We start from the raw sequence: 16,025 nt of genomic DNA on the forward strand, positions 1-16,025 counted from the left end.
CATGGAAAATTCACCCAAATCTACTTTCTGGCCTCAGTTATAACATTAAGAGTCTTTTGCACCTCTGGACAAGTCATTTCATCATGTGGACCTCCATCTCCCTTTGCAAAATGAAGGGTTGGTAGAATTTGTATTGGATTGTCTCTGGGGTTCCCTTCTCCTCTGAAGTTCTCTGATTCTATAATTGTGTCCTGACCTTAGAGGTACACATGCTCCTTCCCCTCCCCACCCTCCACAGACACTGCTTCCCAAGGCAAAAGTCGAATCCTCCTGAAGGAACCCATTGCAGTTTAATATTAAACCCCAGATCACACCAAATCCATTATTCACAACAGCCCCTTAGGAACACACAGCACTTTAAAAATCTGGCAAGCCAGTTCTTCAAAATAAGTTGCTAGTGGGATACGATTTTGGAAGTACAATATTCATACCCCAAAAAAGAAAAGAAAAAAAAAAAAAAAGCTCAGAATAAATGAGGCTTTCTCTTTAAATCAGCTTATTCTACAATGTTACTGTTGACAACTTAGCTTTGGCTTTTTAGATAAGGGGTTTTCAGTGTGGGAGAAGAGGGGTGTCCTCTTCGTATCTTTAGAAATTTCCTTTAGTGTTTTATGGAAAGGTAGACCACAGGGTCCAGGAGACAGGTACCTAAGACATTGATGGAGTGCCATCCAGAAATAATCACAGGTGCAGAGAATTAAGACACATCCTGATAAAAGTTACAATTTTTTCACCTTCTACTTCTTTATAGAAAGTATTACACAGTCTGCATTACACAACACCTATTACACCAGCATGCAAATGTTACATTTTCAGACCAGCATCTTATAGAGCAGAGAGCCACAAAAGTGCCTGAAAAATAATTGCATTATTTTTAGTGAGATCAGTAAAAGATGCACACATCAGGATGCGGGAACAACTCAGAAGTACTGAACCAGTCTGAAAATGCTAAAAATATTGTTTCCCTTCCAACAATTGAAATATTGAGCAAAGACAGAGACAACAGCAGGTAGGAAGATCAAATCAGAATTCCCATCTCTCAGTTGTAATAGGCTTATAATCAGGACTGGCAAGAGTTGGGGCAGCTAACACGGGTCATCAGCTGGGGACTGTGAGAGGAAGGAGAAAGTTGAAAAGGGGTGCGATGGAGCGGCAGCAAGAGGAGACTCAGCTGCCGCTTCTAGCACCCCAGAGCAGAGGCCCTGTGGAGAATGGCTGAGAAATCAGCATTGGCTCTAGAAGCCCCTGCCTTTGTGGTTGTGTGAGCCCAGCAGACGCATGGGCACTGGGGCAGGGGAGCGCGTCTGTGCTTGACACATGTGTTTCCCATTGAGAGCTGGAGACAGCCCAGTAGCTGGGAGTTGGCCTGACAAAGCTGTATTGAAGTACAGAGTACGGTTTCAAAGCAGTCAGAAAAAGAACGGGAATGCTGTTCAGGAAATTCTTCAGGCATGGGCAGGGACTTGGCTGCAATTCTGCAGTTGGAAAATCTGACTGGGGCAGCTTCTGAACGCAGGCTGGGCCTGCTCAGCCTCGGCAGGCCGAGTGGCTGCCTCCTTCCAGCCGCTCCACACACGCCTGGATTGTGTGGGACTCATCAGCAGCTCTGTGAAGCAGAGAAGAGGTAGGGGACTGTTCGGTCCTTGCGTTTCCACGCTTTCTCTTCACTTTCTACCTGCTGATTGTTTGGAAGTACTCCGAGTTTTTGTGGGTGGTGGTGGGGGGCGGGTGTGTGTATGTGTGGGAACAAGTTAGAACTTCATCACTTAAACATCTGGTGTGGGGATGTAATCTTTTCTTCTCCCCCAGCCCTTCCAAAATGTGCTTTTCAGCAGGGCAGAGACGCTTTGAAAAGTTAGGATTGAACTGGCAACACCATTGTGAAAAAGAAGTCTGTGAACTCTTGTGTTGTCACCCTGTTCCAACCTTCTGTAACTTTTCTACGAAAAAGGACAGTTCATTGACAGGGAAGATAATTTTAGATGAAACTGTCTGTGTTCTTTGCTTCATGAGAGTTTGGAGAGGGGCATTTATAGCAGAAAATGGCTTTCATTTTAGAGGGAATCGGGGTTTGAAGTTTCTATTTTGGATTATGCTTTCAGAGTGTAGGAACAGAAATGTGCGTATGAGATCCTGGCATCTTTTATTATCATGTGGGATTTTGACTGTCATTAAGGAGCTCAGTGATATATTTGCCTAGAAATATGCTGGATCAACATCTATAATTCTGTTTCTATAATAATTTTCAGTTTTTCTGAGTTGCAGAAGTATCTGGCACTTCTTTCAGAAAATACTTCTGTAACAATGTTGTGAAGTAATTATACTCCAATAAAAAATACTTCTGTATTTTATGAAGTATAGATAACTATAGAGTCACAGAAGGCAGTAATTTACTCAAAATCAGTTAAAAGATAGACATGTAACCATGTGAATTTTATTTAAATTATTCTATTTTGCACCTTACTGAAGAGAGTGCTTTTAAAAATAACAAATTTTAGATAATTATTTTTCATAGATATCAATTATAATGCAACTGATTTTTACCCCTCCCCCACAAATGCTATACCTTATCCTACATTTAGCATTTAGAAAATGCAAAATATAAATGCATTTCAGGAAGTGGTTCAGTTCTGAAAGAGCTGGACCAGATCTCACTAGAGCTTTGTGATTTCTGGCAGAGCCATGAGTGACAACAGTGGTGTTTTCCACAAGGGGCTTGGCCAGGAGTATAGTTGGAGAAATAGATGAATGAATGGATTTGTGGCTGCTTTTTGAAAAGCAGAGTAGCTAGACCTCTTAGGATGGACCTCAATAAGGTTTGTGTTTACTTTTATTCTAAAATATCTCAACAAGTATCTGATAGCAAAGAGATTAGTGGATGAGTAAAGAGTGTGGGGCTGGACTTGTTCATATATGTCTGCATAAGACCTGGATACGTGTGCAGGCATTGTGTTTTGTCAGCGGCAAGTCAGCCCTCTCAGTTGGCAATTTTATTTTCTCTACAGTCTGCACTTGGAGGAGGGAATTAGGAAATGACTGGCAGCAGGACTTCTTATTCTGAGAAATGGCACACAAATATTTTCTTCATGACCATCATCTTTGGGTTGGCTTGGCTTGGGTTGGAGTGAAGAGAATTTGGAATAATTCCAAAAAGGGGGAAGAAGATAGGATAGACAGTGACTATACTTGGGTTGCCTATGGAGTGCGTAAGATGCCAAGACAGATTGGGAAGCAATGTGAACCATAGCCAAACAAACTGCCTGTGAAAAAGGAGACTCTGGAGCTCTAATGTCATGCTCCTCTAAATTTAGTTCATGTTGAGCAGTACTTTGGCCACCTCATGCGAAAAGTTGATTCATTGGAAAAGACTCTGATGCTGGGAGGGATTGGGAGCAGGAGGAGAAGGGGACGACAGAGAATGAGATGGCTGGATGGCATCACTGACTCGATGGACTTGAGTCTGAGTGAACTCCGGGCGTTGGTGATGGACAGGGAGGCCTGGCATGCTGTGATTCATGGGGTCGCAAAGAGTCGGACACGACTGAGCAACTGAACTGAACTGAACTGAACTGAGCTGAACAAGCGTGAAATAACAACTTCACGTTGCAGGGCTGTGCACAACATTGCTTGAAACTTGGAAGAAACTCTATAGTTTCCCTCTTTTAGAAGTATGGGAGGTGGAAATCCAGCTCCGCTGACATTTGAAAAAAAGAAAGAGGGGTCAAGGAGGGTAGAGGTGAAGAAATGCAGGGCAGAGGTAGAAGCTACAGGGAGGGAGGAGTCGCCACAACGCAAGCTGGGTGGAAGGAGATCCATGTGCACGGATGAAACGTACATGCTAGAACAGCAAAGCCCAGTGGGCACCGATTGGTTCAGCTTGAAATATGGGGCTAAACCATGGCCTTGGTGAGCAGAATTGTTTTATCCTGTTCACAACTGAAGACGCCATGGTCAGTCCACCATGCTCTGCCTTATGGAAGTAATCAGAAAACACATTTTGTAAGAATGGCATTGCCCAAGGGTTCAGATTTCCTAAATGAGGAGGGAGCAGGCTCTTAAGGCCTTATTTTTAACCTGTATTTGTTCCGTCCAGAGATATTTCTGCTGGGAGTGATGAGTGAAGGGGCCAGGTGGAGATGGGGGAGGGGTGGCAGCAGGCAGAGCTTGTTCCAAGGCCTGCTCATGGATGCTTCATCCTTAAGACATACTTTTGAAAAGGAATATATTAATAGAAGGATACATATGCTTTACTGCAATTTGTGAATTTAATTTTATCTCTTTTTTTATTTTAAAAACATCTCCAAGGGCATGTACCACATTGTTGGTGAAAGTATTTAATATTCCATAAGGTGAAAAGGTTCATGGAATTATGGAATTGACCATCTGGAAAGGATTAAGGCTTAACATCCTGTAGTCCAGAATCTGAGCTTCAGTGATATAAAGACCCCTTTTAACAGGGCGGGAGAAAGTCCATGTTCCCACTGTTTTAATTATACTGTTATTTAAACATGTACAAACCCCAAAATACTCACTTAGATATTACCTCTTTATTTTAATAATTATTAGGCATCCATAACACTAAAATAAATATATGAATTAAATACAGAGAAAAATATCTAACAATATTCAGGTTATCAACATTGGTTTCTTAATATAGAGGGTGTTTTAGTGTGAGCATGAGTCTTATCAGACTCTTTGCAAGACCATGGTCTGTAGCCTCCCAGTATCCTCTGTCTATGGACTTTTCCAGGCAAAAATACGGGAGTGGATTGCCATTTCCTATTTCAGGGGAGCTTCCTGACCCAGGGATCGAACCCACATCTCTTGTACCTTCTGCATTGGCAGGCAGATTCTTTTCCACGGGTGTCACCTGCGAAGCCTAGAGGATCCTTTACTAGAATTTAATAAAGTTTACACCGTGAACTTGGAACTGGAGATTATTCTGATTCCAGACATTCATACTTTTATATCCTGGATACGTACTTGCTTCTTCCATGACTTTTTTTCTCTTCAAATGTACCTTCATTTGCATGCCAAGATATCCTTTGATGTGCACCTTGAAGGAATATGTCATTTTGTTATATCACACTCTTCTCCTTTCTCTGGTCATGACAATTGGAATCAAATCACTTGTTGCCAAATGACTGTACACCGAATACAAATGCACACACCAAAACCGCGAGTAGTAGCCACTGGTCATGACTTGGATCTGCATTTCCTAGGATAAAATTTGAAAAAAATAAAATAAGCACATCAAAGAAATGAGAAAGGAAAACACAAGAACAAATTTGGCAGAAAACTCTCTGAGTCTGGAGAAAATCTGAGAATCCCTGTGTCTTGGAGACTCTACCTTGAGAAGTAATGATTTTGACCAATTCTGGTTCCATGGAGGAAACTCTGCAGGAATTTAGGAGGGAATGGCTCTGGAAACACCCCATCTATTTTTCTAAACAGTATAGCCACTTTTAGTTGTTTATATATATTGGGGTTTTGCAAGAAATTTCATTTGAAGAAAGAGTTTTAGTGCTATATCAGTGAAGGCTCCTTTTGGCTGCAAATAGAAACCCTGCTCATAGAGTCGGAACATGTAGGACCTTACTTTTTGTGGATGTGATGTATATTACACCTAGGTAGTCCAAGACTGTTGTGGCAGCTGAGCGGTGTCTCCAAAGATCACAGCTTCCTTTTGTTCATTTTTTCATCTCCACGTGTCATGTTCAAGTCAGAACAAAAATGGCAAACATGAAGAAGAAAAATACTTCTCATGAAACTTTGCCTCTTTAATCAGGAAGGGATCCCCTCCCACACAGACTTCCTCGTGTCTCAGAATATACCCAGAACTGGGTCATGTGCCTACTGGTCCCATGCAGTTATAGTCCTATGATGCGTGGAGGCCCTCTGAGTGTGGAATAGGAGCCCACAGGTCCACATCAAGAGTTTTAGAACTCTTCCAACCGTATTTTGCTTCTATTTTAAAGAAGTATACACTGAGACTAGAAAAGATATGTTACCTGCTGGGAGAACACAGGTGTTCAGAGACAAGGGCGATGCTTCTTGTCCCTTGACTCTGAGTCTAGTGTCAACTACTTGTTACATGCGTGGCTTAGTAATGACAGGCGATACTTTGGAAGCTGTGTCAGAGAAAGTAACATAATAGAATCTTAGTAGTAGGAAGGCCCTCAGAAATCACCTGGTTCCATGGTCTTTCAAAACCTCTTGAATCAAAATTTCTGAGATTAGAGTTGAAAAATCCCTCTATTTTTAAAAAATTCCTCAAGTTATTCTCTTGAAGCCAACCAGATATTGGTCTTCAGAACTGAGTCTGTTTTACTTCATTCAGTGATGGAGAGCCTCACTGTACTGCAAAGCAGCTCGGGGCATTATTTATCACCTCCAGTCTCCTCAGGTTGGGCCACATTTACATCTCTGTACTTTGTAACCCATGGCCATTGCTATACTCCTAAGGCACATTAGAGGGTGGTAGGAGGCCTTGGTGCAGAACTTGAGGTGAAGAGAAGGAATAAGGGTAGTGGTGGCCACAAATCTTGGGATAGGTCCTGAGTCTGCTAAGAGCTGAATCTCAGTTTTTCCAACTGTAAAATGGGATCAGATGCCTGTAAAGTGTTTTATCTCACATTCTACTGTTTTTTTCATTCTTAAACTCTCTTTATGAATGTATTAAAATCTTTCTCTCTCCATTGTCTTTTCTGCACCCTTCTCTTTACCCTTTCTCTGAACACGGTCTAGGCAGCCTCCTCCTGACAAAAATAAAATTCCCTAAACTCAATTCCTGTCATCTAACAGGGGCATACTGTATGAACAGGACACCATGATACATCTGTGAACCCAAGGAGTGGAGGGTTATTGTAAGCAAGAAGCAGCACAGTAAGGAAGGAGAGTGGAAGAGGGGATGATCTTGTAGCAGAGGGAGAATGATTACACAGTGAAGTGAGCCTAGGTTTTGAGGTACACAAAACTGGACTGTGACCCTGGCTGTGTGACCTTGGGCAAGTTACATCCTGTCCGTGAGCCACAATTTTATCATCTTTAAAATGAACATGGTAGCATCTACCTCATAGTATGTTGTGAGCTTGTACTTAGAGTGTCCTTAGCTTGGTGCCTTGCACATGGTAAGGACTTAAGTATGTTAGCTGTATATATTTAAAATTAGTTCCACATGATGCAAACTGACAAAGAAGGAAATAGCCATGTCAAATGATAAGATGAAGCACTGAGACAATCGGCAGAGGAGAGTTTTATGCTGAATAATCCAGGTTACTTTTTCTTTGTCACCTTAATTTCTCTGAAGATTCCGCTGTCCTTTTTCTTTCACCTTTGCTACCGCACAGAAAGGTAATCATCTTTCTTATAGTTTCAAATTCCTTTTGTCAAGTGTGAGCTGTCTTCTGTAAAGGAAGCCATGTAAGCTGTGACCTGTTGAGCAAGTCTGCAGGAGTCGGGGAGGGACATGTCACCACGGTTCACGAAGGGTATAAATCCTGTGAGATTGGTTTGCTCAAAAATCTGCTGGTTGTTGTCTCAGTGGAACTCTGGGTATGTAGGTGGATATGGAAGTGGTAGCTTTATTCTTCTTTTTAACCAATAATGCAGTGGCACCTATTACAGCAAGCACAGTTTCCTGATAAAAACTGTATCGCTGGGGGTTAGAAATTCCCTTCTTGTTCAGACCACAGAGCCTTGCCAGGATCAGACTTGACAGGATTGGATTCTCTCATGATTTCTCTGAATTTCAAAATTCCTAGAAACTCTGCCATTATTTCCCACGGTCAAAATATTTAAGCACTGAAACTGGTCTCATAAAGCGCAGAGTAAATAAATATCAGAATGATCTCTTTTCTCCACTCCGTCATTCCCCACTACCCTGTTGTCCCAACTCCATCTGGGGTTGTGGTCCTGGGCCGGCATAGTCAGTGAAGGAATATGCTTCAGACCTAGAGACGCCTGTCCTTTGCTTCCTTTTCTTACCTGTAGTTGTCGTCTTTACTGTTCTATACTCCTTCTAGCTCTTTCCTTCTGTGTTTTTATTGCTTTCCTCTTCCCATTGTCAGTTTCTTTCTTTCTTTCTTTTTTTCTTCTGTTTGTTTATGATGTTTACCAAAGTCATCTGCTTCCCTCAGTGGGAAGGAGTGCTGGCATTAGACCAGAGTCTGGACAGTGGAATTTTTACCACATGATGACAAACAGTACCTCCTAGGCTGGCTGTGACCTTCAGAGGTTTGTGGTCTCCCTTTTGTCACTGGTAAAGCTAATCCTGGCGTTTCTTAGGCCAAGAATGCAAACACCAGGTCCCAAACTGGCAATCCAGGGCTGGCCTCTGGACACATTTTGACTCATGAAGTGTTTTTTGTTTTTGGTTCTGTTGTTGTTTTTTACATCCACTTAGTTACAAAGCACTTACATGCACTGATATTATGTACAAATTTAGATCTCTAGATTATGTAGAAGAAGCTGGAGAATGGCATCCCTGGCCTGATTTCTCATGGTGCATCAGTTGGGGGAATGGGCAGTGGTTTTTGCTTTGAGAAGGCACATGTCCACTTCATTCATTGATCCTGCCTGCCTTATCTGACATCAGTAAGCTCTCAATAGGGTGTCTCATCTTGAACACAGAATATAGAAGATCATTCAAGTGACCATTTTTTTCAGTTCTTTCAAGGGTGGTACCTACAGTATATTCTAGATACTTGAAAGAGAAGTTAAGACATCATGCCTTAATTCTCCCAGAGGACACCATCGAGATGGGCTAAGTGTCCATTGGGAAGAAATAGAGTAGAACAGCATAGTGGCCAAGAGTGTGGGTCTCATAGTTGGACATTCTTTGGAATCACCACCTCATAGAATTGTACTTAGGATTAAAAATTTGAAATATGATAGAAATCAGAACAATCACTGCCACTGGGGGTGAGGACTGATGAGGAAGGGACTTAAGGGAACTTTCTAGGGTGATGGAAGGATTCCCTGTCTTGACTGAATATTTTTTATACACATTTATAAAAACTCGAGCTGCATAGTGAATATCAGTGTGTTTGACTAGTTTTAAGTTATACCTCAGTAGACATATATACATGTGAGCAGGTGTATATATAGACATGTGTGAAGGCATGCAAAGTGCATAATAACTTTTAGCTGTTACTGTTATCCTGCTTCTTTCTGGACATGTTGAATATTAAAAAAAATAATCTTTAAAAATTATTTCTTGACTAAAGATGAGATGACGAGATTTTTCCTTTCAGACCACAGATTTTATTGCAAGTATGTAAGAGCACAGATAATAGCTCAAGATCCTTGCCAAGCACAATTGTCAAGGGATAACCTATGGGATCAATGCTTATTTTTTGGAACTATTGAATCACTGTAGCAGGGTGTGCCTAATTTGTTACAGCTGTTTTTCATGATGCTGTAAAAATATATGGGTTTAAGAGAAATATCAAAGATAATTTATTACGTGGGTGAAAAATGCCTGTACTTAGAGTAACATGTGCCCTGGCTGAGATACAGTAGTCACTCAAAAAATATATGAAGAATTGTCTTAAAATTAGTATCTGCATTGAGAAATTTTAACTATAAACTGTTACAAAAATATGTTCTTAATTAGTAATCACAGTTTTCTGACCAAGTATACACACATATCTGAAAGCATTTAAAACCAGAACTAGAGCAGAGTTTTCATTCAGGCACTCTGGGTTCAAATTTTTGCTGTCTTTAACAAGCTGAATGACTTCAAGTAGGTTGCTTAACCTCTCTGTTTCTCAGTTGCTTTAACTGTAAAATCAGGATAGTAATTATATGTCTATGAGGATTAAATAGGTTCAGTATAGCATTAGAACAGAGTCTAGTACACAGTGACCATTATGCAAGTACATATCATCAGTTTTGTATTCTTTGTGTTAGGAAACCTGGTTTTGTTGTCATTTGCTTTTGGGTATTGTTCAAAAGGCAGCTGAATGTTGGTTGATGAAAGTGATATCAAATAGCAGCTTCAGTTGAAAAGACTAAAGCCTGAAATTTGTGGGAAACATGCTGGTTTTCAATTTAGCCGTCTTGTGACTAACTTACTCTGTGACCTTGATGAAGTCACTTCACTTCCCTGGACCTAGTTTTCTCATCTGTGATTGTGACTTGAATTTTATATAGTCTATGTTCCCTCCAAGTGTTGTGTCTCAGTCTTTGATCTTACATGTTTGAGTCGTGTTCATTATTTTATTATACAGCTTGGTCCCCAGGTCACAGAAGCCCCAAGTCACAAGTGGCCCAACTGCAGTTGCCATCATCAGGTTCTGATACGAATCATCCTTGAGGATATAAGAAGCGCTGGGTTTATGTACCATAGTGTAGCTGAAAAGGTTATAGAGGAGGCCACAGTGAGTGGGTGCAGTGCCCTTTGCCTGTGAAAATGATACTATTAAGTTTGCTATCAGTATTTGAAATTACTTTTCCTGTTTAGGGTGTTCAGTTCACGTTCTTTCCTGGTTCTCAATGCAGTGTCAAGGACCACGTTTAGAATGCTGTATGAGTGGTATGCAGAGCCAGATCTTCCCTGACTATCAAGGTTCCTTCAAGTCTTTGCTCAGATACTGCTTTCTTCATGAGATCAACCTTTCTTATGCTTTTAAAATTTGAACCTGCCCAGCTCTCCACCCCCAGCACTGCTTATCTATGAACTTTTCCTGTCTTTTTTATTCTTTGATCTTTTACCTGTAGCCCCCATTCTCTTAGAAAATAAGTTTCAAACATAGTTTTCATGTTATTTAGCTCTCTCTCCCATCATGGCCTCCTGCCACTGCCTTGAGATTAGGGATCTGTGGCTTTGCTCATCGATGTGTCCTAAATGCCTCGAGTAGTGCCATGGGATGATCTGAAAGAAAACACAGATTTCTCAGGTGGTAGCAGTGCATATGCCCTTTGTAAATACACCCCATGCTAAATATATCTAAATGGTAATTCTAAATGCCTTGCATCCTTTTCAGCAAAAGTTAAGCTTTTGCCTCATTCTATGTTTAATGGAAGGAAACACAGAAATTGAGTCCAGACCCTAACCAACTTACTAGTTAGGAGCCCTTGAGAACATCCCATCATTCCTTAGGACCTCAGTATCTTAATATATGAAATAGTTTTAATAAGATTGATCCCCTAGAGTGTTGTCAGGAATGTATGAGCTAATGTATCTGATAATGCCTAGTACAAATATGTATGTGTGTTTCACAAAGATATTTCTGTCTGAAATGACCTCAACTGACACCTCACACATCTAAATCTCTAGGACAGTGAGAATGAATGTTCATAATTATACTGAAATATCTTCTAATTCATCAGAGATAAGGATTTTGAATTTAAATATAAGGTGTTTTGTACTTTGGAGAAAGACTTTGATGATAATATCTATACAACACAAACACACTCAAACCTACCTTAACCTAGCAATTCAGTGTCTCAGGTCTTCTCTGAGAGGTCTGTTGGGACATCTGTGAAACCTGTATAACCCATTCCTGTGGCTTTACTTATATGCAGAGAACTTCACATTTCATTTCTGAGCCCTGTCTTCCCCCTGAATTCCAGATTCATTTCTAAGTGCCTTTGTGACACCACCCCCGTGGATTTTTCTGTGCATTTCAAAATCAACATGACTGAACAGAGCTCTCTCTCCCCGCCCCCTCCTTTTACTCCATTTGCCTCCTGCCCCACAAGCCACTGGTTTCCCAAATTTCTCCATCCTGATAAAGGGCACTATCATTCACCCGGCTGCTCATGCCAGAACCCTAGCATTCTCCTTGACTCCTGTCCTTTACACATGCTCTCTGTCTTGGGAAATAGCAAATTCTCTTAGCTCTACTTTCTAAATATAGCAACTGGTCACATTCTCACTCAGCCTCTACCCAGATCTGAGCTACTGTCACCCTCTTTGGGTGACTGCAGGAGTCACAAGTCCCCAGTTTCTCTGCTGGCATTCCTGTCCCCTGCAGTATGCTCCTTAGAGAATGAGAACAATTCCAAAGGGAAAGTCTGATCACTCTTGTGCCTTGGTTCTCTGACAGTGACTATCACAGTCAGTGTCATACCTGTGGTTTTACTGTGGCACGTAAGACCCACGGTGCACCCCTTCTGCCCACACTTCCAAGCTTACTTTCAGACACTCTGCCCTGTGTATCCCCTGATACATCCGTACTGTTCCTGAAACATGCCAAGTGAGCCCTTGCCTCAGGGCCTATATACCTGCTGGTGTTGTCTCCTCTACTGGAGTGCGCTCCCAAATGTCCTCATGCTTTACTCTCTTGCTTGTTCATGTTTTTTCCTCAAACATTTCTACCAGAGAGGCTTCCCTGGCCATCCTACAGATCAGAACTTCCCCAGTCTTTGTCCCCTTCTCTGGCTTTACATTTTCATTCATAGGACTTTTACCAAGAGTAAGTATGACAGCTCGATATTTGCCTGTCTGTTTGTCATTTCTTCCACTAAAATGTCAGGACCAAGAAGCAGGGAATCTAATCTGCCTTTTACTGCTTAATGACTACTGCCAGCGCATTGTAATATGCAGTAAGTATTTATCTGTTTAAATAAGCATTGGTATCAGAAAATTAGTGGAAACATCCTGTGTTCACCCCTAAAAGCTGGTTGAGTTAAATATCATGTACCATTCAATTTTAAACTAACTTAAAAAACAGATTTTTGTGTTTTTTATTGGACTATCACTGAGCTATGTAAGTACATCAAGTTAGATTGCAAACAGTAAAGAATGAAAATATCACCTTCTTTTTGTAAAAAAGAAAAATTTTAATGTGAGTATGTATGCTTCGAGTGTATATATTGCATAAAGCCTTCATGTGTATTGAACATTTATATAGGCATCTGGTCCCTTCACTTCATGGAAAATGGATGGGGAAACAGTGGAAACAGTGGCAGACTTTATTTTTTTGGGCTCCAAAATCACTGCAGATCATGACTGCAGCCATGAAATTAAAAGATGTTTACTCCTTGGAAAGAAAGTTATGACAAACCTAGATAGCATATTCAAAAGCAGAGACATTAATTACTTTGCCAACAAAGGTCCATCTAGTCAAGGCTATAGTTTTTCCAGTGGTCATGTATGGATGTGAGAGTTGGACTGTGAAGAAGGCTGAGCGCCGAAGAATTGATACTTTTGAACTGTGGTGTTGGAGAAGACTCTTGAGAGTCCCTTGGACTGCAAGCAGATCCAACCAGTCCATTCTGAAGGAGATCAGCCCTGGGATTTCTTTGGAAGGAATGATGCTAAAGCTGAAACTCCAGTACTTTGGCCCCCTCATGCGAAGAGTTGACTCATTGGAAAAGACTCTGATGCTGGGAGGGATTGGGGGCAGGAGGAGAAGGGGACGACAGAGGATGAGATGGCTGGATGGCACCACTGACTCTATGGACGTGAGTCTGAGTGAACTCCAGGAGTTGGTGATGGACAGGGAGGCCTGGCATGCTGTGATTCATGGGGTCGCAAAGAGTCGGACACGACAGAGCAACTGAACTGAACTGAACTGAAGAAAGAAGTTGATAATAGTTGACTCTGTGGAGAAAGGCTGAAAGTGTAAATGAAAAAGAGATTTTAACTGTATCTCCTTCAGGTCTTTTAAATATATGCACTTGTCTAATTTTTTTTCAGTAAAATTGTTCCAACACTTACATGTTCAAATTCTGAAAAAGCTAGAAGATGTAATACCTAACTTATAATTAGTCCAAATATTTACTTAAATAGGAAATGCCATTCCTGGATCATTTTATACAAACAGACATTCCCTTTTCTAGGCAGATTTTACAAGGAAAAAAAGGTCGATTATTATATCAAAAGTAAAAGTACAGTGTTGTTACAATTGTCAAAACTGTGTCAAACATTAGCAATCCAAGACTAAAACCTTGTATGGATGGCTGAGTGAAAAACAACCTTGAAAGCAGATCATTTAAATCTGAGACCTCAAAAATTAACATGGCTAATGTAAAATTATTTATGTGCCAGAATCATCCAAAATGACTCAGATTTACAGTAAATTCTAGAAACTGTAATGAACCTGGGAGAGGACTTGCTTATGCTTGCTATTTATATAAACTGGTTACAGTTGTAAACAGTGCTGTAATTCCTGTTTACTTTTAAGTGTTCTGGAAATTCCAACATGCTGCAGCAGCATTAATCCTAGCTCACTTGGTTTGTATAATTTGTTTCATTTCTAAATAACTGAATGTATTTATTGGCCTAGCCATGTTAATTCTGAACTATTGCCATAGCCTATGAAGCAGAGTATAGTTAATCCACATTCTCTCTCTGCAAACCCCTCTCTTAACTCTTTCATCTGAGCTCATTCAGTGCCCACCTTGCTGACTGTCCTGCTTCTGTTGAGGATGCTCTTAAGGCTGAGATGCTTGTGTCCCCTGCCAGAAAACTTGTTCTAACTCTATGTCTCACTTGAGTTGTCCCTTGGTCAGGATGGCCTTCCATGACCAGCGTGGGTCACCCCCTACTCTCTATCGTGGAACCTGCCTTGTTTTCTTCCTTCCACCACTTTAGTTCTAATGGTTTCATCCATTTACTCGTTTACTGTCCATCTGTCTCATTAAAAATACAAGCTTAGTAAAGACAGAAATACCCCACTTATCCTTTTGGAGACCTGTATAGCCCCAGGTTCTACTGTGGTAACTGGCACGTAGTTGTTAGTTGCCCGGTAGTGTCCGACTCTTTGTGACCCCGTAGACTGCAGAACTCCAGGGCTCCCTGTTCCTCACCATCTCCTTGAGTTTGCCCAAGTTCATGTCCATTCCATCAGTGATGCTATCCAGCCATCTCAACTTCTGATGCCCTCTTCTCCTGTCCTCAATTTTTCCCAGCATCAGGAAAGAACAGAATCAGCTGTTCATATCAGGTGACCAAAATACTGGAACTTCAGCGTCAGCATCTGTCCTTCCAATGCGTATTCAAAGTTGATATCCTTTAAGATTGAGTGGTTTGATCTCCTTGCAGTCCAAGGGTCTCTCAGGAGTCTTCTCCACCACCACAGTTTGAAGGCATCAATTCTTTGGCTCTGTGCCTTCTTTTGGACAAGGAAATGGCAACTCACTCCAGCATTCTTGCCTGGAGAATCCAATGGACAGATGAGCTTGAATGAGCTGGGGTCCATAGGGTCACAAAGAATCGTACATGACTGAAGTGATTTTTCATGCACACATGCTTTCTTTACGGTCCACCTCTCACAACTGTACAAACCTTTGTCAGCAGAGTAATGTCTCTGCTTTTCAACACAGTGTTTATATTTGTCATAGCTTTCCTGCCCAGAAGCAATCATCTTCCGATTTGATGGCTGCAGTCACTGTCCACAGTGGTTTTAGAGCCCAATAAGAGGAAATCCATCACTGCTTCCACAGTTTTTCCTTCTATTTGCCATGAAATGATGGGGCTGGATGCCATGAGCTTAGTTTTGTTTTTTGTTTTTGTTTTTTAATATTTAGTTTTAAGCTGACTTTTTCACTCTCCTCTTTCACCATCATCAAGAGGTTCCTTCATTCCTCTTTGCTTTATAACATTCGAGTGGTATCTGCATACTGAGGTTGTTAATATTTCTCTTTCCTATCTTGATTTCTAGCTTGTAAACTCATCCAGCCAGGTATTTCTCATGATAAAAAAACAGGGTGAAAACATAGTAGATGGTCACAATTTTTTTTTCTGTTGAAAAATAGATTGGGATTGGGGTTTCCTTCACCTACCAGGTCTGTGCTTTGCTATGTTTCTTTCTCCCATGGTATGTGACTGTACAGAGTATTGCACTCATTAGGATTCCCATAAATCCCCTTATGGAACAAGACACTATGAAGCTTGGTAGGTGGAAGAGTCAAGCAAGCCTTAATAAAATGCCTCTCAAAGCCTCCTTGTCCTCATCTCTACCCTATTAGTAGAGTGGATTATGGCCCATAAAATTTTACAGGCTGCAAAGAAAAAGCTTCAAGAAACTTGATAGCACTGATGTATCTTTAGAAAGTTTATTGTTTTTTAATCA

The 16,025-nt window shown here is 41.0% G+C and overlaps 1 protein-coding gene across 7 annotated transcripts in view; it reads left to right on the forward strand.

Moving 5' to 3' along the window:
- The window catches only part of SGCD (sarcoglycan delta), a 1,117,349-nt gene that overhangs the window by 667,114 nt on the left and 434,210 nt on the right, over positions 1-16,025 (forward strand). The window contains exon 1 of one of the 7 annotated variants that reach the window (NM_001191263.3): positions 1,588-1,624. The exons of the other annotated variants lie outside the window; for them this stretch is intronic. The gene's annotated coding sequence lies outside the window, so the exon portion shown is untranslated. Of the gene's footprint in view, positions 1-1,587; positions 1,625-16,025 lie in introns of those variants that run through there. 7 annotated transcript variants of the gene reach the window in all.

This window comes from Bos taurus, chromosome 7 (genome assembly GCF_002263795.3).
Source record: "Bos taurus isolate L1 Dominette 01449 registration number 42190680 breed Hereford chromosome 7, ARS-UCD2.0, whole genome shotgun sequence".
NCBI classification, from domain to species: Eukaryota; Metazoa; Chordata; class Mammalia; order Artiodactyla; family Bovidae; genus Bos; species Bos taurus.